This window comes from Mastomys coucha, unplaced genomic scaffold (assembly GCF_008632895.1).
Source record: "Mastomys coucha isolate ucsf_1 unplaced genomic scaffold, UCSF_Mcou_1 pScaffold3, whole genome shotgun sequence".
NCBI classification, from domain to species: Eukaryota; Metazoa; Chordata; class Mammalia; order Rodentia; family Muridae; genus Mastomys; species Mastomys coucha.
Genome location: NW_022196909.1, coordinates 42,070,065 through 42,096,324, shown reverse-complemented (window position 1 = coordinate 42,096,324; position 26,260 = coordinate 42,070,065). Strand labels below are relative to the sequence as shown.

Sequence of the window (26,260 nt, the reverse complement as noted above, 5' to 3'; positions counted from 1 at the left end):
ATGGGGATGGGGAGTCTGTGTCTAGAAATCAGGGGACAGCTTGAGGGAGTCACTTCTCTCTTTCCACCATACGTGTCCTTGGAACTGAACTCAGAGTTTAGGCATAGGGGTAAACAATGTTACCCACAGAGCCATTTCCCTGATCCTCAGTGGGGTTTTTGTTTTTATTTATTTATTTTTTTAAAGTTTAGGAGCAGTGAGAGTCTTTTTAAAAAACACCGTGTCGTTTCCATTGGATGCAGAGCTGTTAAGGTACCTAAGTCTAAGCGTGTTACTGAACAACACACCCTCCGCCATGCTAAGTGTACTTCACACCTCGCATTCCTAGGGGTGCATTGGCTACTTTCCCTGGTGTTTCAACAAGGTACAGAGGCAGGCGGATTTCTGAGTTCGAGGCCAGCCTGGTCTACAGAGTGAGTTCCAGAACAGCCAGGTCTATACAGAGAGGTATACAAGGTACACTGTCAAACGCAACTTGGTTTTGACTCACAGTCTGAGGATACAGCTCCTCATGGTGGAGAAGTCATAGAGGCAGGAGTTTGAGTTAGCTGGTCACACTGCATCTGTGGTTAAGTAGAGAACTGGTTGATGATGTCACTCCTGTGTAAGAATGACAACCTGAGCCAGGTGTGGTGGCATAGGCCTTTAATCCCAGTACTCAGGAGGCAGAGGCAGGTGGATCTCTGAGAGTTTAAGACCAGCCTAATCTACACAGATAGTTCCAGGACAGCTAGGGCTACATAGATAGTGCCTGTCTCAAAAATGAATGAATGAATGACAGCCTGAGTTCGATTCTTGGTACCTACAGAAGAAGGAGTGCTGACTCTTAAAAGTTGTCCCCTGCACTCCAATGAGCACTATGGCATGTGTGAACTCACACACACGTGTGTGTGTGTGTGTGTGTGTGTGTGTGTGTGTGTGTGTGTATATACAATAATAAATCAATTTAATTTCCCCCTTTTTCTTTTGAGACAGAATCTCAAATAAGCAGTCTTGGTGTCCTAGCTCGCTTGGGATTTGCTATGCAGATCAGGGTGGCCTCAAATTTACAGAGATCACCTGCCTTTACCTCCCAAGTGCTGGGATTAAAAGGTGCACAACTATGTCTGACAAATTAAAAAATATAAAAAGCAAAACTTTTCTTTTCGAGGAAATAGCAGTATATACCCACTGCTTGGCATGGTTGCCTTTTTCTGCAGCCCAGGACCAAAGCCCAGGGAATGGTGCCACCCACACTTAGGCTGGGTCTTCTTATCCCAGTTAACCTAATCAACCACAAGCATAGCCGGAGGCTTGTCCCTCAGGGGATTCTACATCTTGTCGAGTTGGTAATCCATATTAGCCACCATCCTCGCTGTTTCTGAAGGTACTTCCTGACCTGCCTGCCTGCTCTCTCTTGGTCACAGTCCACAGATCCTCACGTATCTCTGCAGGGTATGGACCCAAGGCTTCCAGAAAGCTGTTGCATCACGCTTACCTTCCATAACCCTCTTGAGGCTTAGTCCCTTGCCATGTCTAGAGATACGGATTTATACACAAAACGGTCTAAATCTGAATTTACAAAGATAAGAGCATGCATAAAAATATAAAATTTTTGTGAACATAGTACACATAAGCGTCTAGTCTTTTTTTTTTTTTTAAGAATAAAAAATTTGCAGGCCGTGGTGGCACACGCCTTTAATCCCAGCACTTGGGAGGCAGAGGCAGACAGATTTCTGAGTTCAAGGCCAGCCTGGTCTATAGAGTGAGTTCCAGGACAGCCAGGGCTACACAGAGAAACCCTGTCTCAGAAAAAAAAAAAAAAGAATAAAAAAATGTGTGTGTGTGTGTGTGTGTGTGTGTCTATGTCTGTGTCTGTGTCTATGGTATATACATGAGAGTAGAGGTGTCCACAGAGTCCAAAAGAGGGCATTTATCCCTTGAAGCTGGAATTATGGGCTGTCATGAGCTGTCTGACATGGCTGCTGGGAACTGAACTCAAGTCCTCTTTAAGATCAATTAAGAGCTTTTTATCCACTGAGTGGTTTCTCTAGCCTGTATTTTCTTTCTAAATACTTGATTTGCCCTCTTTGTCTTTACTGCTAAAGATTTTAAAAGCCACGTTTAAAAGTTTACCTCTAACTTGTAAAAGCTAGTCGGCCTACACAGCTGCTAAAGGTAGCACCAGAAGGTCACGTGGGAACAGGTTGGAATGCTAACTTCAGACTCATGCTGAATGGAGTGCTGGAGCATGCCTCATAGACCTGCTGACTGGCCAGAGTGTGGAGCCAGTTAGTGGGTCAAGTTTTGTCCCCAAGTAAAATCTCCAAAGTCTTGGTTCCTGAGAGTACTCTGTTTTAACAGTGGCTATGAGGAGGACCCAGGAGGATGCCAGACTGCCGCTGCTTCTCTGCTAAGATACTACTGTTGCAATAGCAACTCGTCATCTCGTGACCTTGAAAGTTTAAAGAGTGAAAGGTAAAAGGAAAGGGCAGGTCTTGAGTCCCAAGGTAGAGCTGTCGTCATCTAAGTTCCTAAACAAGTGCTCTGCCTCAGCAGGGTGCTGCTGCCTGTGCTGGTTGGTATAGGTTTGTCCCCGTACACTCATGTGCTTGAATTCTTGGCCATAGGGAGCAACACTATTAAGAGTTGTGGCTTGGGCTGGAGAGATGGCTCAGCGGTTAAGTGCACCGACTGCTCTTCCAAAGGTCCTGAGTTCAAATCCCAGCAACCACATGGTGGCTCACAACCACCCATAACAAATCTGACTCCCTCTTCTGGAGTGTCTGAAGACAGCTACAATGTACTTACAGATAATAAATAAATAACTTAACAAAAAAAAAAAAAAAAAGAGTTGTGGCTTGCTGGGGGATGGTGGTAGCGCACACCTTTAATCCCAGCACTTGGGAGGTAGAGGCAGGCGGATTTCTGAGTTCGAGGCCAACCTGATCTACAGAGTGAGTTCCAGGACAGCCAGGGCTACACAGAGAAACCCTGTCTTGAAAAACCAAAGAAAAAGCCCAAAAGAGTTGTGGCTTTATTGGAGGAGGTGTGTCCTTGTTGGAGAAAATGTGTCACTATAAAGGTGGGCTTTGGGGCTCCTATGCTCAGGTTCTCCTGAGTGTGGAATCAGAGCCTCTTCCTGCCTGCCTGCCAAGACCAGCCTCTTCTGTTAGGATCAAGATGCAGAACTCTCAGCTCCTTCTCCTGCATCATGCCTGCCTGCACACTGCCGTGCTTCCCCCCATGATGACAACGGACTGAACCTCTGAAACTATAAGCCAGGCCCAATGAAATGTTTTCCTTTGTAAGAGTTGTCTTGGTCACGGTGTCCCTTCACAACCATGAAACCCTAACTAAGGCACTGGCTGTCCTCTTCTCTCTTGGAGGGTCCAACCCCTCTAGTGAGATCTTTTTTCCTTATCTTTTCTGTAGGCTTTGGACTGTCAGCTGTTTGCATGTCATCCCTAAGCTAGGCCTATCCAAGCTATGAGCCTTAGTTAAGCATGAGCCTCAGAATCAGCACAGCAGACAGTATGAGAGAACTAGGTGCAGGGCGAAAGCTGCTGCAGGTATGGAGCCCAGTGCTGGGTCATGATTTCACAGCTAATCAGGGGCTGCTAGGGGTCAGTTTGGGGTTAGGCATGGTACCCCCAGGCTCACAGCAGGTCTGTTCAAACAGCATCAGTAATACCAAGTCAGAACGCCTTGGTCGCAGAATCCACGCTCTGTTCTGTGGTGCTGATATGGATGGGCACTGCTTGGAGATTCTAATCAGGGAACTGGGAGTCTTCTCTGGGTCCTGTCCAGTGAGGACTTGCAACTGTACAGTTTATGGTCAGCCCCAGACAGGACATACAGGCTCTATCTATGTGAAGGGAGAGAGCCTGGTCTTCCCCACTTTGAGCCCTCCTCCTACCTACACTGGACCTCCTAAGCTATCTTGCCCCGTCTACATACTGATTCCATTGCTGCTCTATGGCCTTGTAGTTGCCTAGTTGTAGCCTTCAATCAGAGCTTTCTTTTATAACCCCATGAGCTTCAAGGGAGTGCTCAGAAGATGCTCGGGACCTAGTCTTTGAAACCAACTAAGACCTGTTGAACTCTTTCCCCGGGAGCATATGAAGAGCTTTTGTACTAAAAGCCTTAGCATGGTGCTGACCTCCATAGTATACCCACGGCACAACTCAAACTCCTTCCCATGTTTTTGAAATGGCATGGTAACTTATTTCCTGAGTTAGAATTTCGAGAATACTTTTTTCTGGCCATCAGCCTTCCTTTTGCCTTTGGAGACTGGTTCACATTTCCATCTTCTCTTCTGGCAGAGCATGCGGTTTTCCAGGTAGGCCTCTGTATGGTCAGAAGCACAGGCATTCCGATTGAGTACCGGGGATGCCAGCCAGCCTTTACTTTTGCTGACTGCACACTGGGAATAGATGTAAGTACAGTGGTAAGCATGTTTTTGTCAGATATGAGTTTCTGCTGCAGTGAGCTGTTTTGGTTTTTTTTTTTTTAAATTGCCAATCAGAATTGTAAGTATTATCTTCCTTACTTTGATTGGTATCTACTTGTTACTGATACAGAATTTAAGAATTTTAAGATAAGAATTTAATTTAAGAATTTAATAATTCCTTAGCTATTCTTTTGTGTTTATACCTTTGCCCCAGATGAAGATTATCTTGTCCTGACTTCTGTATTGTTGATTTTTCTTTGTGGTTTGTTGCTCTTAACAGTATATTTTTAGATTTTTGAATGCTGAATGGCACACTCTCAAATAGCACATGAACACACCTAATGAACTAGAAAATACAACTTCTCACACAAAACCCAGAGGCTTTGCTTGCAGAGTCTTCCTGAGAGTACAATTTTATAAATTTTCCAAAAGTGAGAACAGTTCTGTCAGGCAGGACCATTATTGTCATCTTCCACATGAGCTTCCCGTAGTTTTTGTATTTTTTGTGGCAGCTGCCTTTGGATGGCTTTGGACAACCCTCCACAATCGTGGGTGGTATTGAGCAACGTTGATGTTTTCGTTGGCCTTGGCCATCCTTGGATGGCCTTGATGACCTTGGAAGTCAGGAAGGTATTGGGCAGTCATGCATGGGTATCCTTAGATGGCATTGAATGACCTTGGATGGCCTTGAGTGACCTTGGGTATCTTGGATGGTATTGGGCAGTTATGTATGGGTATCCTTAGATGGCATTGGATGACCTTGGGTAGCCTTGGAAAGCTGTGACTATTTATGGGTGCCTTTGAGAGGTAGCTGTAGCTTGATTATGAAGTGTCCTCTGCAGATTTACATTTTGAACTCTTGGTCTACTGCCGATGATGTCATTTTGGGAAATTCTGGAGGCTTTGAGGAGAGGGACCTAAACAGTAGAAGTTGGTTACTGATGGTGGCTCTTTGAAAGTTATCTTTAGTCCTTGCTTCGTTGTACTGTGAACGGCCTCTGCCTCATATTTTCATCACAAAGGACTGAACAGTTTTGCCATGTCTTCCTGAAATCTGAAACTGTGAACCAAATCAAATCTTTATTCCCTTGTTTTGGTCACAGAGACACAAAGTAAATAATATAGAAAATTGACACCATAGAAGGGGTATCATTTCTGTGACTAAACATGACCATGTGGGCCTTAGAGCTTTGGAATTGGTTTATAGGAATCCTATACAGGAGTAGGGACAGTGGTGGAGGAGACAGTTGTCCAAGTACAGGTAACTGACTTCCCACCCTAGCATAGGCTTCTATTCCAGGAACAAATCATAAGTGGAGGTACCATGAATCAGAGTCAAGATAGACCGTTTGTAGCTTGGAGGTCAGCAATGAGGAATGGGCCCAGGAAACCCAAGAAAATCCACAAGGAGAGGATCCTCAGGTATTTATAGTGACCTCTAGCGAAGTTGATGGGTCTGCTGTAACAAAATGGGACATAGTGTCCTAGTTTCGTTTTCTGTTACTGTGGTAAAATACAGACAACACTAATGGAACCTACAGTCCTAGGTTACAGTGCATCACAGCAGGGAAGCCAAGGCGGTGGGAGCCTGTAGCAGATGTCACCTCAAAGCCAAGGCGGTGGGAGCCTGTAGTAGATGTCACCTCAAAGCCAAGAGCAGAGAAAAAATGAATGCATGCCTGCCTGTTTACTACCCAGCTCAGTCTAGAACCCAAACTCAGAGAATGAATGGTGTTGCCCACTTTTAGGCTGTATCTTCCCTCATCAACTAACATAATCAAGACATGCCCACAGGCTAGCATGATCTAATAATGCTCATTGAGACTCTTGTCCTAGGTGATCCTGGATTGACACTTAAACTAGCCATTGCACAAGGTATTGCAGGGGCACTGTGAAGGACACTAATCAGGAGTGGCAAGGGGAGCTTTTGGGGATAGGATCTTCGTCTGGCATCTCATGGGTAGACACCAGGGCTATAGACACTACCTATTGTCCTGCTGAGTTTACCTTTAGTCTCTCCGAAGAGCTCATACAAGGCACTGTCTCCACATGCTCCAGCAGGGTTTTTGGATGACTGCTGTCTGCCAGGGAGTCTGAGCTTTCGTGACACGAGTAGAAAGTCTAATTTCCCCAAATGAAGTTCTCAGATTCTGAGTACAGCCTCTAGAGATGAGTGGGGGAAGCTTCCTGTAGCAGGGCTAGCATGGAGGTGAGGAAAGCTGAAGTATTTCTTTGGAAGTGCCCTTCCTGGTAGCCTTCGGTGTATCATTGATCCTTTGCGTTTTAATGTTTGCCTATTTGGATTATGTCTTAGAGGAACTTGAGTTTCATCTTGGCCTTTCAAGAATGTGAGAGATGAAAGACCTGGTTTCTCTGTTTCCCTCATCTGTTCCTGATTGGCTCCATCTCCTCTGCTGGTCGAGGAAGTTCTCATATCACAATTAATTAATTGCATTTAAATGAGGCAACCCATAAGAGCCAGTCCCAGGGAAACACAGAGTTATTTTGATCACTGCAAAGATAAAAGCATTCTAAAATTGTATCTCTGTGCTCTCTATTAAATTTCTTTTATAGACTACATCCCCCTCACCCATTGGGGATGTGTTGAGATGCCTGAAACTGTGGAGACTGCCAAGCCTTGTTGGTACTGTTTCTCCTAACCATACGGATCTGTGAGAAGGTTTAATTACTAAATCAGGCCCAGTACAAAATTAACAACAATAAATTGAACAGTTACGTTGCAATCAAAGCTACCATGCTGTCTTAGAACCTCTTACTCCATAGCACCTTCTCTGGTAATGGTGGTGTGAGGTGATGCAGAACCTCCTTGGTGAGATGGAGTGAGGCGATGGATGTGGGCAGTGATGTAACATCCGGCTAGTCAGTAAGAATCACTTCAGCTGTGGCCCAGTGACAGGCTGCCTGGTAACCAAGATGGCTACTGAGTGATTAACAGGCAGTTGGTGTCTACAGTGTGTATATATCAGACATGGGGGTGATTCATCTCCTACGTGGGGTAAAGCCAGACAATGAGTGATTTCTTTGTGTTACTCAGAAAAGCTCAAAATTAACTGGGCTTTTAAAAATATGGTGGTAGTGTGGTTGACTTGATGTAACTGTAACCATGCAAAGTCGCAATGCAGATGTGGAAGAGTGAGATGTTAGTATATTTCTCTGCAATGTAGCTCTCGTCAAGAGCTGGCTTCCTGTATGAAAATGGATTGGGGGTTGCGGGCAGACAGGGGACTGGAAATGTGATTCACCTATCCGCAGAAGTGCCAGGAAACCTTTATGAGAGTGAACTTACTGTGTGAGTCTCTTTACAGGATGCCCATGCTGAGGAATTTCAGCTGAGATCAGCTCTTCGCTCGCTCTGTCTGCTTTGCTAGTGATACTGTTGCCTTGCTCTCTGATGTGACTGCAGAGACCAGCAGCAGCACTCTGCTGGAGACACTCTTGTGCGAAGCTGTCATTTCACGGGTCAGACCTGTTTGCTTCTCACTCATTGGTGTTATCAGTATCAGAAAGTAAACCTTTCAAAGCCGTTTTCTTTTCCCTAGCGGTATTAATTCCTTTCTTTCTCTTTATTGCAATTGTATCCTGGAACAGGCTTATTAAATTCCATGGGTGGGGGGGTTGGTTTATAGGTTCCTTTCTCTGCTTGCCCGTGTTGCCTGCTGGGTTTAAAGCCTTTTTATGATCCCTAACAAAGCTCCCTGTATTGCCCTTGGGTAGAGGTTGTATTCAACACCACAACCTAGACTACTGTGTGAGTGTGCGTGTAGTCTGCCGCCGCCTCCAGTTCTAAGTGTGTCCGTCTCCGTCTATTGTGTTTCTCACGTCCAGCAGGGGTTACTGACTTAGAGGAGGCGGGGAGAAGTACACAGACCCAATGCTGCCATACTTGCGCAGATGGCTCATGCTCATGACTCACAAACCCGAAAGGCACTGGGAGTTGTAGGCCCATGTGCGCTTGCTGCCCTCCAACTGTTCTAATGATGAGTGACTTAGAGACTAATCTACAAGTTGTTAAGAGCAGCTTCTCAGCCACTCTGAGCAAGTTTGGCCTACCATCCACAAAGTTTTGTGCCATTGTGAAAGACATCAGTCCTTCCGGGGCATGCACAGGTGTAAGGGACTGGGTGCTAATGAAGCTAAAAGATGGGGGCAATGATAAGAGTGCTGAAATAATGACGAGGAAAAAATGTGTTTTCTTTCTTTATTTTAAATTCTAATAAAGAGATCCAGAAGTTTAAATATCCATCTTTTTCAGGACCCACAAACACCAGTAATTTTAACATGTATCAGATGAAAGTGGGTTTTTTGTTTGTTTTTGAGACAAGAGTTTCTCTGTGGAAAGTTGAGCTGTAGCCCGGCTGTCTTCAAACTCAGAGATACTCCCGCCTCGGCCTCCCGAGTGCTGGGATTAAAGGTGTGGGGCTTCACCCACAGCCCAGGTGGAAGTTTTGTTTTTCTCTGGGAAGCCCTAGAGGTGCTGGAATATACTTGAGAAGCAGAAAGATGAAGGACTATGAGACAGAAAGCAAGATAAGCTGTGGGCTGGTAATTCGTTTCTTCTTTTAGGTACTTATCCCCACCCCCACCCCTCAAAAAGTAGAGAAGCAGGAGGCAGGAGGCAGCTGCACCAAGTACACAGGTATAGGAGAGGCCATTCGTGATGACAAAGAGGACCTGACATACCTGCTGGCCAGGGGAGATGAGCCAAGGTCAAGAGAAAACGGAGACGTAAATGATGAACAGAGAGAGGCAGTGTGTCTCTGCTGGCATACTATCCAAAAACTCTACAGCCGGCCTGTTCTCTGGAGGCCTGCCCTTCTCCCGGCCCAAGCCTGGCCAGTGGCTGTGTATCAGATGGCTCTAGGGAACCACGATAAAAATAACTCAGATAATAAAAGGATTTCCCAAGGCAGGAGTATAAAATTAATATTCAAACACCAATAATATTTTCATACATGCCAAAAAGAGCCAGCTGTGAGATGTTGTGTAAGAGACAACTGCATCAACAAAGCCAGTAATAGAGGCAAAGCTCTTAGAAACAAAAAAAACGGTTTAGAGGATGCAAGGGTTGGCAGAGAGGCCGCCCTGTTCCTGCTTAGAGCATTTCAGCATCAGCAGGATATTCATTCTCAGTCAATATTACCTAATTAATTTGGTGTTTAAAAAAAAATACTTTTGCCAGGCAGCGGCAGCACACGCCTTTAATCCCAGCACTTGGGAGGCAGAGGCAAGTGAACCTCTGAGTTCGAGGCCAGCCCAGTCTACAAAGCAAGTTCCGAGATTGCCAGGGCTACACAGAGAAACTGTGTCTCAAACCAAACCAAACAAAAAATTTACTTTTTTATATTAAGAACTTACAAATAAAAACCGTCACATAGCAAGATTAATCAGACCCAAAATGTGCCCATCTTAATGAAGGTGCTTGGTGGGTTTTTGTTGTTTTTTTGTTTGTTTGTTTTTGTGATAAGGTCTCACACTGGTCCAAGGATGACCTTGAACTGGTAGTCTTGCTTCTGCCTCCAAAGTGCCAGGATTATAGACATTCACCACCATGTGATGCCGGGGCTTCCGTCATTCGAAGTTAGCACTGCAGCAACTGAGTTACCAAGAGTCATGTTGTTTTTGGGTTTGGGGTCTTTTTTTTATAGTTTGTTTTTGTTTTTCAGGAAAGGGGATAGATGTTGCAGGCAATTGATTCTAAAATTGAATAGAAAGGTAAACAGACTTAGAGACAAGGAGGAGCCCAGAATAGATGACTGCCCTACCAGCTCAGCGCACGCCAGCAGCGGTCGTAGAGTAGACACCCACACGATCCATGCCCTACCAGCTCAGCATGAGGTAGCATCTCCAACAGTGTTTCTCTAGAATAAATGTCCTGGTGATACCATAGCCGTCCTCTATTGTGTTAGTAAACCCTTGATGGATGTGCCAAGGGGAAAACGACATCCGTCAAGCTGTAGCTCTGTTCAGAGAAGCCTGCCTGAAGTGTTGTGGAGTGTGTTTACTTAACACGTGAGTTAAATAAATTCATCGTAAGCTCAAATGCAGATGGGAATATAGCTGACAATAAAGGAATACCCCACCTTGCTGGGCCAAGGATGGATTTAATTCATGCTCTTGACACAACCACCCACCACATCTTTAGTTCATAATGCTGCATACCAGAGGAAGCTCAGAGTGGTTCAGAGAGTGAGGTATTTCAAAAGAAAGAAAGAAAGAAATCAAGAAAGAAAGGAAGAAAGAAGGCAATGTTAAATGAAAACATGGGCAAATAGGAAAGAAAGCCTTTTCAAACGTGTAATTCAATTTAGGTTCAACAAAATGAAAGATGGGTGAATTTGAGTACAGTAAAGATGTTGCGTCAGAAACTTCTGTCTGCTTTTTAAATCGAATGTGAAAAGATCAAAACCCTGTAAGAATAGACAAAAGGCAGGACAGACAGCACATGCATGCAAGCATACACATATAGGTATGCTGTTACATGATGAGACTGTATATGCATACAAGCATGCTGTTACACAATGATATAACACACACATGCAAGCATGTTGTTACGTGATGAGACTGTGCACGCATGCAAGCATGCTGTTACAAAACGAGACAGCACAAGCATGTAAGTATGCTATTACATGACAAGACAGCATACAATGCAGGCATGCTGTTAGATAAGACAGCTCACACATGTAAGCATGCTGTTACACAACAAGACAACATACACATGCAGGTATGCTTTTATGGTCAGTCTTCGTGGCCGACTTGTCTGGATTTGATTCGCCTAAGCGTTGCCCCTTTGGGAGTGTGGGAGCATGTTCCCAGAGAAGTTTAACTGAGACGGGAGGACCCGCATCGAATTGAGACCCTGCGGGCTGGGATCTCGTTTTAAGATGGGCAAAAGAAAGGCAGCTGAGAGCCAGCGGGAATGTCTGTGTCCTCCTGACTGCAGACAGCATAGCCAGCCACTCACTCAGACGGCCGCAGCTAGAGCGCTTCTCTCTGCCTGCCTTCCCTGCCTTCTCAAATGAAGCCAAAATAAAGGATTCCTTCCTTAAGCTTTTATCAGAGCAGAGAGAAAAGTAATTAATGCACACATATGTAAAAATGTCTCAGGAACTTCACTAGAATACTGCTCCACACCGCTCCTCGAGTGTCTGGTTGGCCAGTGTTCTGAAGCACGTACTTGGCTAATTCACTGATAAGGGCATCATCAAATAGCGTAGAGACTTTACTGGAGTGATTCTTGAATGAGGAGGAAGGGGCGGGTACCTTTCAGGTTGGAAAAAAGTGTGGATGTTCGTGAGGTTTACCTTTGAACAGTAAGCTTTGAAAGGACCCGTGTAACCGGAGCAACAGAAACTATCCCACATCCCTGAATGGCTTAGCATGTGGGTACCGACTGCTTCTCCGACGTCCTTGCCGACTGCTTACCCTGCTCTGGGTGACGCTTGCTTGTTTATTCTTCGCTCTGACTCCTATGCCCTTATTCCTAAACTTGGAGTTGAAGATTCAGTTTCTACTCTGCTATCTCTTCCTTAAGGCGGCACTGTTGTTATAGGCTTTGGAATGCTCATAGCGTAGGTGTAGAATCAGTTAGAAGGGTCCTGCTGCATCTGGGGAGGCTGGGTGGTTGTGGTCCTCGTGAAGACACCTGCTGGCATCCTGTAGACTGCCAGGGCAGTGGGCAGTGCGCAGGTTCAGCTCTTGTTTGAACAAGAAGCAAAAAAGGCTGGGTCATTTTGCTAAAGACTGCACAGCTCCTGCTGTAACAGAGCCATGTGCCTGTCTGCATTGCGGTGTCTTAGTATGACTCTGCACATGTATACTCATATCTTCTGACCATTGCTAATTTGTGTCACGAGTTCTTTCATGTATGTGTCCTAAACAATTTCCTGCTTTGTAGAATACTTTTCTGGGGTTCATCCCTCTGTTCTTTCCTGTTTGAGCTTTCCACCCAGTCTACTAGTTCCCTTTTTCCTTTTAAGGCATTTGTATTCTCTTCCCTTTGCCCTACTCCCTTAAAACCTTTTGCTGTTTCATAGTCCCCTTTCTAGCTTTATGACCTTTGCCCGCACTCACACCTTCATGTATATGAGAGAGAGAGAACACATATGGTGTCCTTATATGTAGGAGTGTTTTACCTGTATGTATGTAGGTGCTCCACATGTGTGCCTGATGCCCATGGAGGTAGGAAGAGTGTGTCAGATCCCCTGGAACTGGATGGTTGCCAGCCACTTGGTTGGTCCTGGGAATTGAACCAGGCTTCTCCACAGGGGCAATAAGTGCTCTTAATCTCTGAGCCTTTGCTCCAGTCCTAAGGCGTGTGATATTTGCCTTTCTTTTTTTTTTTTTTTTTAAGATTTATTTATTATTATACATAAGTTTACTGTAGCTGTCTTCAGACGCACCAGAAGAGGGCGTCAGATCTCATTATGGATGGTTGTGAGCCACCATGTGGTTGCTGGGATTTGAACTCAGGACCTTCAGAAGAGCATTCAGTACTGTTACCCACTGAGCCATCTCACCAGCCCGATATTTGCCTTTCTAAGTTAGGACTGCTTTGCCTATTTTCCTGAAAATTTTATTTTACAGCTAAAATTTCATTCTCTCTATATATACTATTTTAGAACTTCCTCTGTTGGTGGACATTTAGGTTATCTCATAATTTAGCTGTTATGAGTGCTTCAGCAAACATTGAAGTACAAGTATTTCTTGAATATGTTAATTAGAGCCCTTTGGGTAAATACCCAGAAGTGGTATATCTGGGTCATATGATAATTCTATTTTTATTTTTTTTCTTTTCTGAGAAATCTCCATACTGATTTCCATATTGGCTGCACTAGTTAATACTCCCATCAGCAGTAGATTAAGATTTCTCTTTCCTCATATCCTCAACATTTGTTATCATTTGTACAAAAATGCTTTTTTTGTTTTTGTTGTTCCTGGATTTTGGCAGCATTGCCGGATTATAAGCGTCACGTTCTCTCTCTCCTTTCTTGAGGCAGCGTCTCTCACTCTGTCACTCAGGACAACTTAGAACTTACTGTTGCTGTTCAGACTAGCCTCAAACCGACAGTGAGCCTCCCTCCTTTCCAAGCATTGAGGTTACAGGCATGTATCACCACACCTGTCTATAGGATTCATCGTTACGTGTCCCCCAGAAGCTGCTCTTGGCTTGCACACCTATTCTATTCTGGCTCCTCTAGATAGAGATTTACCTGGGTGTGGCCCACCCTTCTGGCAAGAAGGCAAATACAGTTTTTAAGCTGTTAGTACACTTTGATTTCCCCAGGTTTGGGATTAAGTCCAGTGTTTGACATGCTTCTCAGTTGATTAGGTTGTAGTTGGCAGAAAAGCCATTGAACTGGGTTTAAGCAACAATTTGCTCCTGAAGTTTTCCTTTTGTAATTGTACCATAGACAGTTCCGTTGATGCATTCGTGAGGAGGTTGTCTCCCTCCTCCCCTACCCTCATAGACATTCCACAGAAAGCTCTGTCAGTCAGAAGTCATTGTGAGCATGTGTCTGCAGCCCATGCACTCTTCAGGAAGCTTGGGCTCCCTCTATTAGCCTAACCTTCTGCTTTGTGAGCTGGGCTAGAAAGAAAAACCTCAAATTAGTTTGTTTTACGTGTATTTTCACTTCCAAACTTTGAAAAGAAAATGTTAAGATTCCTTCCTGTGCACTGCTGGCTTCCTGGTTGTGCAGTCTGGACAGAGAAGCTGGCGTCAGCTAAACGGCAGCCTGACTGGCTAGTGGCCCTAGGAAACAAGCCTGAAGACGTTACTGCTTATCCTGCCATGGAATTCTGGTTTCCTTGTTTCCAGCTTGGTTGGAAAGGCAAAGGAAGGAACTAGTTGTTTTCCAGGCCTCAGGCAGGTTCCAGAGAGGGCTGGGTGCCTGTAAGGACCTGCTGGTGGTAGCCTTGGTAGGACTCGCTCACTTTCTCTCTTGTTTGTTTGCTTCCTCCTCTTGGGAGTTGAACCAAATAACTGCTACTGACTGAAAGTTTTAATTCCTGGGGGATTATACTCTTCATGTTGGCAGTTTGCGAAAGACTCCTAACTTCTTCAAGCACACACCACTCCCTTTGGAGGTTCTAGTATTTGAAGAAGAGCTGTATTTAGAGTTTTTAGTCACTTTGTCTTGTCCAGGTCATTGTTGCTGTCGTTTTTCTCCTTATTTAAGAGAATAATAGTAAATCGCATCTCTCGGAGAGTGTTGGGAGAAGGAAGCATGCTGCTTCCTCAGATCACTCAGACTGCTTCTGTCCCAGTCCTTGTTCTTACAGATCCATGGCTGTCTGAGTCCTGCCTCTCATGAGCACATCTCCCCCACTCCCCATATGTCCCATGAGTGTATGTGCTCTGGGAGTCTGTGTGTTTCATGAGCGCATGCTAATGTCATCAGGATGCCTCGCTCCATCTTGTATCCCTCCCTAGAAACAATGACCTGTGTCTGGGGCTCCTTCCTTCTTGATATCCCTTCTTTAAGTTTCCCATCAGCAGTTGTCTGAAACAGTTGCTGATTCACCGTCATTGCTGGGAACTGCCACACACACAGGGCCATGCATGGTGGGTCTTAGTTTGCAATTTAGTGAAACGCTGGAGAGCAAACTTGTGTATATACATCCACCCAGGCCATGTCCTGACCCCAGAGCCTCCATCAGATTATTGCTGGCCCTGCCAGGGCACAGCAGACTCTGCCATTAGTCTAGCACTTCTTCTGCCTCTCCACCTGTCTGACTGTCTGTGTGCCTGTCTGTCTGTATGCTTGTGAAGAGACAGACATCAGCTATCTTCCGCAGTCACTTCCACCTTATTGCTTGAGGCAGGGTCTCTCCAAAAACCTGAAGTGTGCTTATTCAGCTAGAGGGAGGAGCTCTGCAGACTCCTCTCCATCGCCATGATTGCAGGTAGCACTGTGTCTGAGTCTTTGTGTGTGTTCTTGGAGACCAAACTCAAGGCCTCAGGCCTGTGTAGCAAGCATTTTAGCATTGGAGCCATCTTTATAGCCCTGTGCCTGTCTGTCTATAACTGTCATAAATTTTATTTTTTTAAAGTAGTTTTAGTTTCACAGAAAAACTGTTGCTGTGAGCAAATACCTGACAAGAACCAATTTAGAGAGGGAAGAGTTTTATTTCAGTTTGTAGTTCAGGAGGATACAGTCTGTCATGACGGGTGGGGAGGTGACTGGTTCCATTACGTCCCCAACAGGAAGAAGAGAAGTAAGAGAAGTAATAAAATCTGCTCCTGGTGAGTCACTTCCTCCACCTCCTAAAAGTGCTGCAGTCTTCCCAACAGCGCTCCCAGCCGTGGCCTGCGTGTCCACACATGGGGTGTTCACACACAGGAGCTTATAGACGACGTCTCACATTGAAAACACAGCAGTCTCTAGGTACCTCTTTGTACCCAGCACGTGGAGTCCCCTCTACTGCCCACACTCCACCGGACGATACGTAGATGTAGAATGCTGATGTTTATTGTAATATATCATGCACAATAACCACATATATCATGTTATTGTAGTCTATATATATACACTTTTTTTGGTCTATATTTCCTGATTGATTACTCCCTAATAGTTTCCCTCCCTAGGGTGGATCATCATGATCATCTTCCCTGGGTTTTGGAGTCCATAGTTCAGTTTTCTGATGTCTTTTCATCCTCTGCAGGTCATAGGCAGGGGAGTCCTGACCTTTGCCCTGAAATAAAGAAGACTGGCTCACTGGAGCAGAGGGCCTGCTGGGTTCTTATGAGGCTGCTTACAGGTCATGTCTATGCTAGGAAGGTTCCAGAAAGCCTAAGGATAGAGTTAGGAGTGCAATAGGCTCCCAAGGGTGGTACTGGGGAGGGTACTGGGGAGAAACACCAGAGCATCCCTCATTACGTGGTGCATCTCTTCACGTAGACCCTTGTAAGCCACTTATGTGACTAAGCCTCCCCTGCCTTCTGTGGGCCTCTCAAACACAGTCACACCCGAGAACAAGGTCTTGAGAAATTGGGCAAACCAACCTGGAACCTGGATCTGGCATGTAAGGGACCATGTTGTAAACTGAACGGGGGTGATCTGTGGTATCCGGTGGTCTGCCCTGTTGATCGTGTTAGAACTGAAGCAGCAGGCATGACTGATGGAGCTGACTGCTCGAGGGTGGAAACCTCTACGTCGTGGAGTCACAGGCATGCTATGATAGTTTAATGGTGGAAGCCGAAGCTTACTGCAGGCGATGAAGCACACGATTATGTCATCACCACCTGCATTCACAGCAGAGTCCTCTCTTGGTATTGGAAATTCTGTAGGCTGGACAGCATGTGATGCCATGCGACCGTCTTGATTGTCCTGTGGGGAGTGGTTTCACTCCTTACAGATCTCCGTGGTTTTGTTCCTCCTGCTCAGCACTGATGGTGAGGCACACTGGTGTTACTGCTTCTAGAGCACAGTGGTCTTCTCACTGCTAGATGCGTCTTTCTGCTCGACCATTTAGCTTACATCCACTCATCCTACTGAGTGTGGAAAGAGTGTGGGTAATTAAACCTCATAAAGCAGGTGACCATGCGCTATGTTGCTTGAACGTGTTCAGTAGTGCCTTCCATTAATAATTACCCCAGTATGGCATGCGTGACCCAGGAGTTGACCCCTGGTCAAGTTAGGTCATGATCCCAAGTTAAAGTCCCAAAGGCCAAGAGTGTCCTAAGGGGGGACAAAGAACGCATTGTGAGTTGTGGGCCATGTGTATGTGGGAATGCAACTAGGAAGTGCATGTGTGGTCCTGTGGCAGTGGGAAGAAGGCCACAGTTGGATGAGGGTGCCTATGTGGTTCACTCTGCCTTGACATCTACCTTCTTTGCTTGAATGTCTCCTTTTGGGGTTATCTGAAGATGAAATGTGTTAGTAAATCATACACCGCTTTGTAAAATGGTAACTTTTACTTTTATCTATAACTTTGTCTGCTTTTGAAAGGGTGATAAAGGAGTATCTGGGAGCTTCTCTTTGGGAATGGCTAGCAAGTTGCCTGACAGCTGAGTGTGACAGAGGCTCTGGGCTTGAGTGGGCCATGCTGCCACCCTGTGTCCCTGGGCTTCCCCAGTATGTATCCCTGTTTGAGGAGCTTTCATGCCAAGGTAGCCCAGCTTCACCCTCCCCATCCTGTCCCCAGCAAGTGGGAAGGTCAGTTACAGCTTGGTTACTGCTTAGCTTTTCTCAGATTTCAGCTTGAAAGTCGAGGTTGGCTTCTACTGTGTAAGTAATCCCCTGTCACGAATGCCACACAGGCGATACTCAGTTGACTTAAAGCATTCTTAGTCCATGCTAAAGCAATTTCATCCTAAATCAAGGAACACTTTGGGATCAGGTATGCCTGTGGCCTAATGTCTGTGTAAGACACAGGGGCACCGGAGCAGTGGGACAACAGTCTGTCTGCCTTCCAGGCAGGTTTGTGATTTCAGTAGACACAGGGAGTGAGGCTCGGTGTGGGTGGTTTGGTTTGGTTTTTATCTTATGTGAATGGGTGTTTTATCTGTATACAAGTCTATGTATCACTTGTGTGCCCAGAGAGCCCAGAAGAGGGCATCAAACTCCTTGGAACTAGAGTTATAGATAGTTATGAATTACTATTATGGGTGTATGATTACTATTATGAACCTGGGACACATATTGGGGTCCTCTACAAGAACAGCCAGAGAGCTCCTAGCGCTGAGACAGCTCTCTGGCACTAGTATGGGTTTTAAAGCTTGGTTGTATTAAAACAAATGCTAAAACTCTGCAACTTCACCTCACTGGTCAGCAATATTTCTAGGCTTTGTACTTCGCAGTCTGTCGTTAGTGGTATTGGAGTTGTCCTCTCCCCAGGGATAGCTGGCACTTACTGAGCATTTGCTCTGAGTAGGGATTGTACAGAGCTCCACATGGGTCATCCACCCTCACTGTGTAGCTCTTGTGGTAGGCACCCCTGCTAATCTCTCCCGCAGGAGGAAGGCTCCAGAGGCTGTGGGTTAAAATACGGGCTCCAGGCCAGCAAGCCGAAGAGCTGGGTTCTCCAACAGGCCAGCTTTCAGTTCTGAGCATGAGGGTCATTGTGTCCCGTGCTGAGTCCAGTGTGCTAGTTGTTGGGGCGAGTGAGTCAGTGTGCTTTAATTTAGATCACCAGAGACAAAAACCAGTGTACTTTTCTGGGGGCACATTTCCCAAGCTCACTTATCTCCTCACAAGATGGCTTTGTGCGGCCCCTTGCCTTTTAAAGGCCCAGGAAGTCTTAGAATGACCAAACGTCTGATGGGAAGCTGTTGGTGACTTTTCCTGGGGAGACATGAATAAATGTCTATTCACTACAGATAAGGCACTGATGATACACCAAAAGGAGAAAATTAAAAAAAAAAAGAAAGAAAGAAAAGAAAAAGAAAAGAAAAGAAAGAAAGATCTCAACCAAGTCTAGCCTCGTGAACTAGTTCATTGAGGTTACTCACAGGAGCGTGGGGGGGGTGACTTGCAGGACTGTGGGTGACTCAGAAGCCCACCTGAGACCTAGAATTCCTAGAGCTGTGTGGGCAGCGTGTAGCCAGCTCCAGCGGAAGTCTTCTTTCTCAGAGCACCGCCTTGAGGACAGGCCCTTGACCCTTAACACCTCTCTGAGCTGCCTCAATGCCCTTAGGTCCCTGATCTAATAAGCCCCTCCTCCATCCCGGGTCATGCCCTCGGAGAACCCGGAATAAGGAGCACAGTTAGAAATCGCCCTGGGGGGGGGGGGCAGGTAAGAGCACTGACTGCTCTTCCGAAGGTCCTGAGTTCAAATCCCAACAACCACATGATGGCTCACAACCATCCGTAATGAGATCTGACACCTGACACCTCTTCTGGTGTGACTGAAGTCAGCAACAGTGAATTACGATGGAGCGAGTGGGGCCCAGAAAATAAATAAATAAATAAATAAATAAATAAATCTACTTTGGCCTTTGAATTTTACATGGCTACTGGATAAATTTTATAAGCTAGACATCTTTTAAAACTTTTATTCATTAATTAGACACTAATGATTTTTCAGAAGTTGTTCGAATTCTCTTCACTCTCGTCTGTGACATGCGCAGAGCACTCATCTGTTCTAAAATCCAATAGTGTGGATCCCTGTTCCAGACCATGTGGTTGTGTGGTTGTGAGCCTGATACCGTCCGCCGGGTTAAGTATCGGGGATGCCTACTTACCATCTAGAGGCGGTTGTTTGTCCTTGCGAGGCTAGAAGCTGAAGAGGTAGTACTCATGGGTTTCTCAGTGTGCTTCATCTTTACCATCCTCTTTACCTCAGGAGCTGCTGAAGGGTGGTTGTTCTTAGGCAGAACTCCCATCATCTCTCATCAGATCAGCCGGGCCTGCCCTGTTTGCAGGCAGCCATCTCCGTTTCGCCTGCTGACTGTGGGTGTTCTTCAGAGATAGAGGGGGTTGGGGGAGAGTCATTGGACCCTCATAGGAGAGTCCATGTGCTCTTTGTAGCCATTTGTATACAGTTCTGCCCAATTGCACATAAGCCTCACGGTCTTAGGAAGTTGTAGAATACTTAGTCTTGGGGAGAGGAACAAGAGACTCCATGTATGGTTCTGGGGAAACCTTTATCCGTGCTAGATGGGGACTTTTCAGTAAGATAGCTTTGGGATCACCCATGCTCTGTGTAAGTAAGCTCAATAAACTCATTGATTCCCCAGGTTGAAATTCGGTAGAATTGTTCTTTGATTGTTCACTGGAACCTCAGAAGGAGGGAGTAAACATGGTTAACATCTTCTCAGGGGAGGGGTTCTTGCAGTAGAACTAAATACTGCATTTTTAATAGGTAGAAGCCAAGTTCTTGTATGAGGTTGGGTCATGCAGGGCTAAGAATATAAGTACTTTGAGGGGATGCCAATTAAAATGCCATCTGTGTGCCTGGGGTGCACTTGGGTGGCAGAACACCTGCCTAGCAGAATTGAGGCTTTGTTGCCTCCTAGCGCCTCACAGAGGCAGGCAGTGGCGACAGATACCATCTACTGCATCTGTCACTGTCCCCAAGAGAAAAGCTATCAGGGTCAGTGACAGGATCATCTATTTATTTGAGCTTGTCTTATCTTGTTGGAACCTGTTTTGGCTCAGTTGAGCCTGGCCCAGGGTCCTAAGGTGTGAGCTTCTGAACCGTCATCAGAACCCAATCTGAAACACTGTCTCTGAGTTCATTGTCTCACATTAGTGAAAATTAGAGACAACTGTTCTGTGCATATGCAAAATAGAAGCTGGCTTTAGTAAGCTTTATAGAAAAGTGACAAACTGAAGAAAAGGAGTAATTTAAGGAAAAATTAGGAAAACTCCTGAGAACAGGAGGGACTTCTAAGAGAGGGGAAACCTGCTTAGTTTCTTGTCTCTGTTGTTTATGGGGTTATGGCAGGAACTGGACATAGGCTGAGGTGACCGCTATGAGATTCTCTCTGGGCTGTCATGGACCAAGCCAATGGCAGACTCCTATGATTAGTGCATGTCCTACTGGCCCAACTGGGAGATGATTGTGCACTGTTCACACACACACACACACACACACACACACGCACGCACGCACGCACGCACGCACGCACGCACGCACGCACGCACGCACGCACGCGCGTGCGGTCCATCCCTGGCTTGTGGTTGTGTTAGTTGCCAACTTGACTAGTCAGTGGGCTAGCGTTAACGACCCTCTTACCCTGCAGGTGTCTCTAGTGCTGTTAATTACATTAAATTCTCTCAGTTCTCTCGTTTACTTGAGGAGCTTACAGCTCTGCCTTGGCAGATTTATTCTGTCACCACCACCAAGCCCTAGCTGTAGTCTTTCTTGATTCATCTCTTTATTCTTGATTTATCTCTTTATCTGTGAGGTGGTCTTCTAGGTAGAAGTTTCAAGTTAGAAGACAGTCCTTGCTTCCAGTTTAGTCTGCTACAATTAGCTACCTTAGAATCCAGGGATAATAATGCTTTACATCTGTTCTCTTGCTATCCTTGGCTCTGAGCCCCCACGTAATCTCTCTGGTTTGGTTATCTTAGACCCAGCTACAAGCTCTCTTATTCATCGTCCTTAGCGTAAATGCTTTGCTGTTTTAGCCCTCAGCCTTCCTTTTAACCCCAGCTTCTCCTGCCACTGCAGCTGGGCTGTGTGAGCAGCCCGCAGTCGTCCTGGAGGCCCCTTCCCTTACGGCCCACAGAGCTGCTCTTTCCTGCATCACTGTCAGCCGGGTTGTTACCAATCTCGGCCTTTCTCTTGCCTTGCCTCAGGCCTTTCTCTGTCTGGCTAGCCTGGGAAAAGGCCTGAAAACCGTGCTCTGCCCCCAGGGTGTCTCCCTCTGCCTCCACTACTGAGCCTTTTAGGGAAATTGCCCTGCTCTTCTGAGTTTCTTTTAAGATGGTCAGGCAGTGGTGGCCCACGCCTTTAATCCCAGCACTTGGGAGGCAGAGGGCAGGGGGTTTCTGAGTTTGAGGCCAGCCTGGTCTACAGAGTGAGTTCCGGGACAGCCAGGGCTACACGGAGAAACCCTGTCTTGAAAAACAAACAAACAAAAAAGATATTTTCCCACCTACTTTTTTTTTGCGCTTTACACCATGATGTGTCTGTCCTGTAGGAAGTCCCCCTTCTTCCTAGAACCGTTTCCACGGTGAGAAATGCCCCCCTTGAAAGTTCTGGTTTCAAATGTAGTCAGTCACGCATAGTGACATCTTGGTCAGTGTCTGATCTATATCTCTATGATGGCAGAACCTAAGATTCTGTGAGAGCTGAAAAGTCCCCACCGCATGGCTGCACTGTTGTCGTAGTGATTCTGTAAAGTACTTGCTGCCCAAGCGTGCATGGTGTACACAGACCTGTTCTAAAAGAACAGCACGCAACGGCTGGACACCATTGACTGGGTTTCTAGCTTATGTATTTGTTTAACTATATGCTCACCGTTAGTTCAGACTGCATTCTGCCATTCAAACACAGAAAGTTTACTAGGAAACAGGATGCAGCGTCATGCCACAAGCAACCTCTTTGTGCCGCAGCTCTCCATCACATCATTTCCTTCTGTGCTGGATGTCATCGCTGGTTAACTGATCACGGCTCTCGGAGCTACTGCCACGTGTACACACCGTGCAGCCTCAATGCATGGTGGGCTGTGCTGCCTAGACTTACGTGGGTGCAGAGTCTCCACCACAGTGATAGCGCCCATCATGGCATTCATTGCTCACAGTAGGTCCCGTCCTTTAGTGAGAGCACATTATTCTGTGCTGTATTGCACTGTTTGCTAAGCGTCAGGTCTAAGACAAGCTCCACTTTCCCACATTGTGGTATTCCTTACCCCTGACAAACGAGCCAGTTCCCTAGCCACTGGCAGAATGGACAAATGGTTATCTGTGGTGCCAATTAGCATACCAGAGTGCATGCTGGGCCCCAGGCTCCCACAGTATCCTAGGTACCTAGCTCTTCTCACCTCCTCCCCCCTGTAAACTTACTGCAGCACACTGTTGACTTCTTCCTCCCACCCCCACCAGGCCCACTGGCTTGTTCAGTCTACCAAATTCTTTCTCTGCTCTGGACTGACTTCCAGATGCCCTGGCTCTTCTCTCTCCCATAGTTCCAACAAAAACCTCTCACTTAACAATACCTTGCAATGGCCACATCCTCAGTTGATACTAAGCTATTTAACATGTCTTCTCTATTGATAGTCTCTATTTAATGATTTAAAAACCCAGAGTGATACGAGCAGGTGGTAGAAACCACATCTGCTGTGTGACTTTTGGGGGGTAGAATCTGTTTCTATTCACCCCAAATAAGTCAATGACTGACCAAAGAGACCCCTCAAGTCGCACTTGATGTGTCAGTTCGCGTATTGGGGTTGCTTATAGTAAACTGCATGACTGGAGCAGCAGCATCACCAAAAAGCCCACCCAGTGTGAGGGCTGACTCTGAAAGCTGCCCCGTTGGAGTTCCCAGGCAGCTACGTCACTGGAGTCTGCTGCCTGCAAGCAAGTAATTGATCCATCCGACCCTGGAGAGGGACGCAAGAATCTTCCTTATGAGTTTCAGGAACCCCCTCAGCCTCTCTTCCTTCTAGGGAAGAATGTGTCAGTCCTGAGGAGCAGCCACCTAACAGCATCGCGGTATTAAGTAGTCAGAAGCGCCGTCTGAGAAGGTTGGAAGGGGCTGGAGAGCGCGGGTTGGACTGCTCAGCTTTTGCAGAGGACCTGGTTCCTTTTCCAGAACCCACGTGGCAGCTTCGAACTGTCTGTAACTGCAGTTCCAAGAGATTGGGCACTCTGTTCCAACCTCTGAAGGCATGGCAGGCACGCACAAGGTGCGCATACGTACATACATGCATACATATGTATACATACATGCAGGCAAAACACTCATACACATAAAGTAAATAAATCCAAAACTTTTTTTTTTTTTTAACTAAAGAAGGTTTGATTCCCAAACCACATTTTAAAAGATCAGTGTGATGCAGATATGGGCCGAAACCCTGGGGCTCTCTGGCCGGCCAGCCTAGCCTAATCAGTGAGTTCCTGGTCAATGAGAGATTCTGTCTCAAAAAACAAGGTGGGATGGGGTCTGAGGAATAACACCCAAGGTTGACCTCTGGCCTCTGTTTGTATGCGCCCTTCCCCCACATTCACTCACACAGAAAATTTCCTCCTTCCTCTTTCCCATGCCCAGTGCTACATACACAGTGTGGTTTGTGTTTGTTTTTTTTTCTCTCTCTCTTTTTAGGTTCCTCTTATGGTCACTGTGGTTGGTATTTTCCAAGGCTGGATCCCGTGGGCAGTTGTCAATCTCCCGGCTCTCTGTTGTTACAGGTTTTTGATTCATATTGACAAAGTCTGAAACACTTGTAGTCTGTTTCTCATCTATATTTAGACTCTGTACCTTTTTTTTTCTACAGATTTTTTGATCTAAAAATTTTACTATAATAGAAGCAGCATTTGTAGCATTATTATAATGTAAATATATTGTGCTGTAGAACCCAAAAGAAAGAAGTGAAATCCTGAGGCACAAAAAAGCCGTGCCAATCACAGAAGGTTCACATGGAAACTCTCTCTCGTAGGCTTCCGAGCTGCTTCTGGCAGCTTCCGTTGCCATGGCTTCTCTGTCTTGGCTTCTGATGCCTGTTTCTTGGGTTCTATTTTCTGTCTTGCCGGAGCCCCTCCTTAGTCATCTGCTTTGTGGAATCATGACTGACAGGCTTCTTGAGTTCTCGCCCAGTGTTCAAACGTGTAATTATTGCATTCTAACAGTCGATTGATCGGTCTTCTGACTGGGTCTGGAATTCAGGCTTTGCAGCAGTTCCCCTCCAAACTCAGAACTTTGTTGTTTCCATCATCTGATGCTGCAGATGAGAGATTGGATGTCAGTTCTTTCTTCTGCAGGGAGACGTCTTCCCCTCCTTTGCACACTGACATTTTGATCTCTTCTCATCCCCGTCACCCAGCCAACCTTCCTTTTTAGACCCTGGTGTCAATGGTTAGATCTGCCCTGGGAATCCTCAGACTTTCTAATTCTTAGTTCTCATGGAGGCACAGCAACACTGCCTCATGGCTGACTGCTTGTAAAGACTCTTTCCCTCGGTGGTCTCTTTCCACAGGTGCCCTGTCAGGTCACCCCGCTTCCATCTGCTCCTGCTTTCAGTCCTTCAGCAAGGTTTCTCATTGTCACTGAGGTTCTCTGGTCGTTGTCAGCCCTTCTGTGGTTCCCTTAGTGCTGTAAAAGACCCTTTCTGACACCGTGACCATCTGGTGGACTGAACGGCAAGGAAATGGAAACCTCCTCGCCACCTGAATCCAAAGCCTTTTGGATCAATCACTCCTTGAAAGTGCACGGCTCCCCACCTCAGCCCCTTCCCTGGGGGTAGTTCTTACTCTCCGTGGAAACATCTCAGTGTTGTTGCAGGGTTGGGAAGAAACCAGATGAAGCCAGTTCTGCTGAACTTATCAGCAGTTTATATGTAAGACACGTGCCTTTTTCACACGTCGTTTTTCATTGTGTGAGTACATGCCATAAACTGGAAAACGGCTGGGTGGTTTTGTCATACTTGTCTTGATACAACAGTGTTACACTTGTCATGAGTAGGATTCTCTGTTATCTTAGTCAGCACAATTCCCAGCAGATGAGATGTCACAACCTTAGCAAACTGGGGAAATTATAAACATCTGTTTTATAGGGAAAAATTGGAAGTCTTCCGGACGGAGAAGTTCCTGAAAAGTTCCGGTTCAGAAGCACTGTAAGACAGCAAATGCAGACCCCATAGGGCAGTGACTCTACAGCAGCAAGTGTATGATTAAAAGCTAGGTATAGTCGTGAATGTCTGAGACAAAGTAAACTGGCCTTTGAGAAGCATTCTTTGCATGAGCATCACGGCCTTGCACAGGAGCTATGCTTCTTGTAAAGTCATTCCTAGGTTACCCTTGACTAACTTTAGTTGTGTTAAGAGAGAGGCTATTACGTCTCACTGTTTGCATCGCAGGGGGTCTGGGTTTGGGTTATGTTCATTCCTTGGGTGTGCTTTGTACTACAGTGCATATCAGTGCAGATCATGAGCTTTTTTTTTTTTTTTTTTAAAGATTTAGTTTTTATTTCTTTTATGTGTAGCTGTACAGATGACCGTGAGCTATCATGTATGTGGCTGCTGGGAACTGAACTCAGGACCTCTGCCAGCCCTGCTCACTCTGGCCCCACTCGCTTCGGTGTAATACACTGTAGCTGTCTTCAGATGCACCAGAAGAGGGCGTCAGATCTCATTCAGGTGGTTGTGAGCCACCATGTGGTTGCTGGGATCTGAACTCAGGACCTTCGGAAGAGCAGTCAGTG

General features: G+C 46.0%; 1 protein-coding gene across 5 annotated transcripts in view; it reads left to right on the top strand.

Moving 5' to 3' along the window:
* Adarb1 (adenosine deaminase RNA specific B1) overlaps positions 1-26,260 on the top strand; it is a 124,799-nt gene that overhangs the window by 25,685 nt on the left and 72,854 nt on the right. Inside the window, exon 1 of one of the 5 annotated variants that reach the window (XM_031346572.1) lies at positions 4,334-4,417. The exons of the other annotated variants lie outside the window; for them this stretch is intronic. The gene's annotated coding sequence lies outside the window, so the exon portion shown is untranslated. Of the gene's footprint in view, positions 1-4,333; positions 4,418-26,260 lie in introns of those variants that run through there. 5 annotated transcript variants of the gene reach the window in all.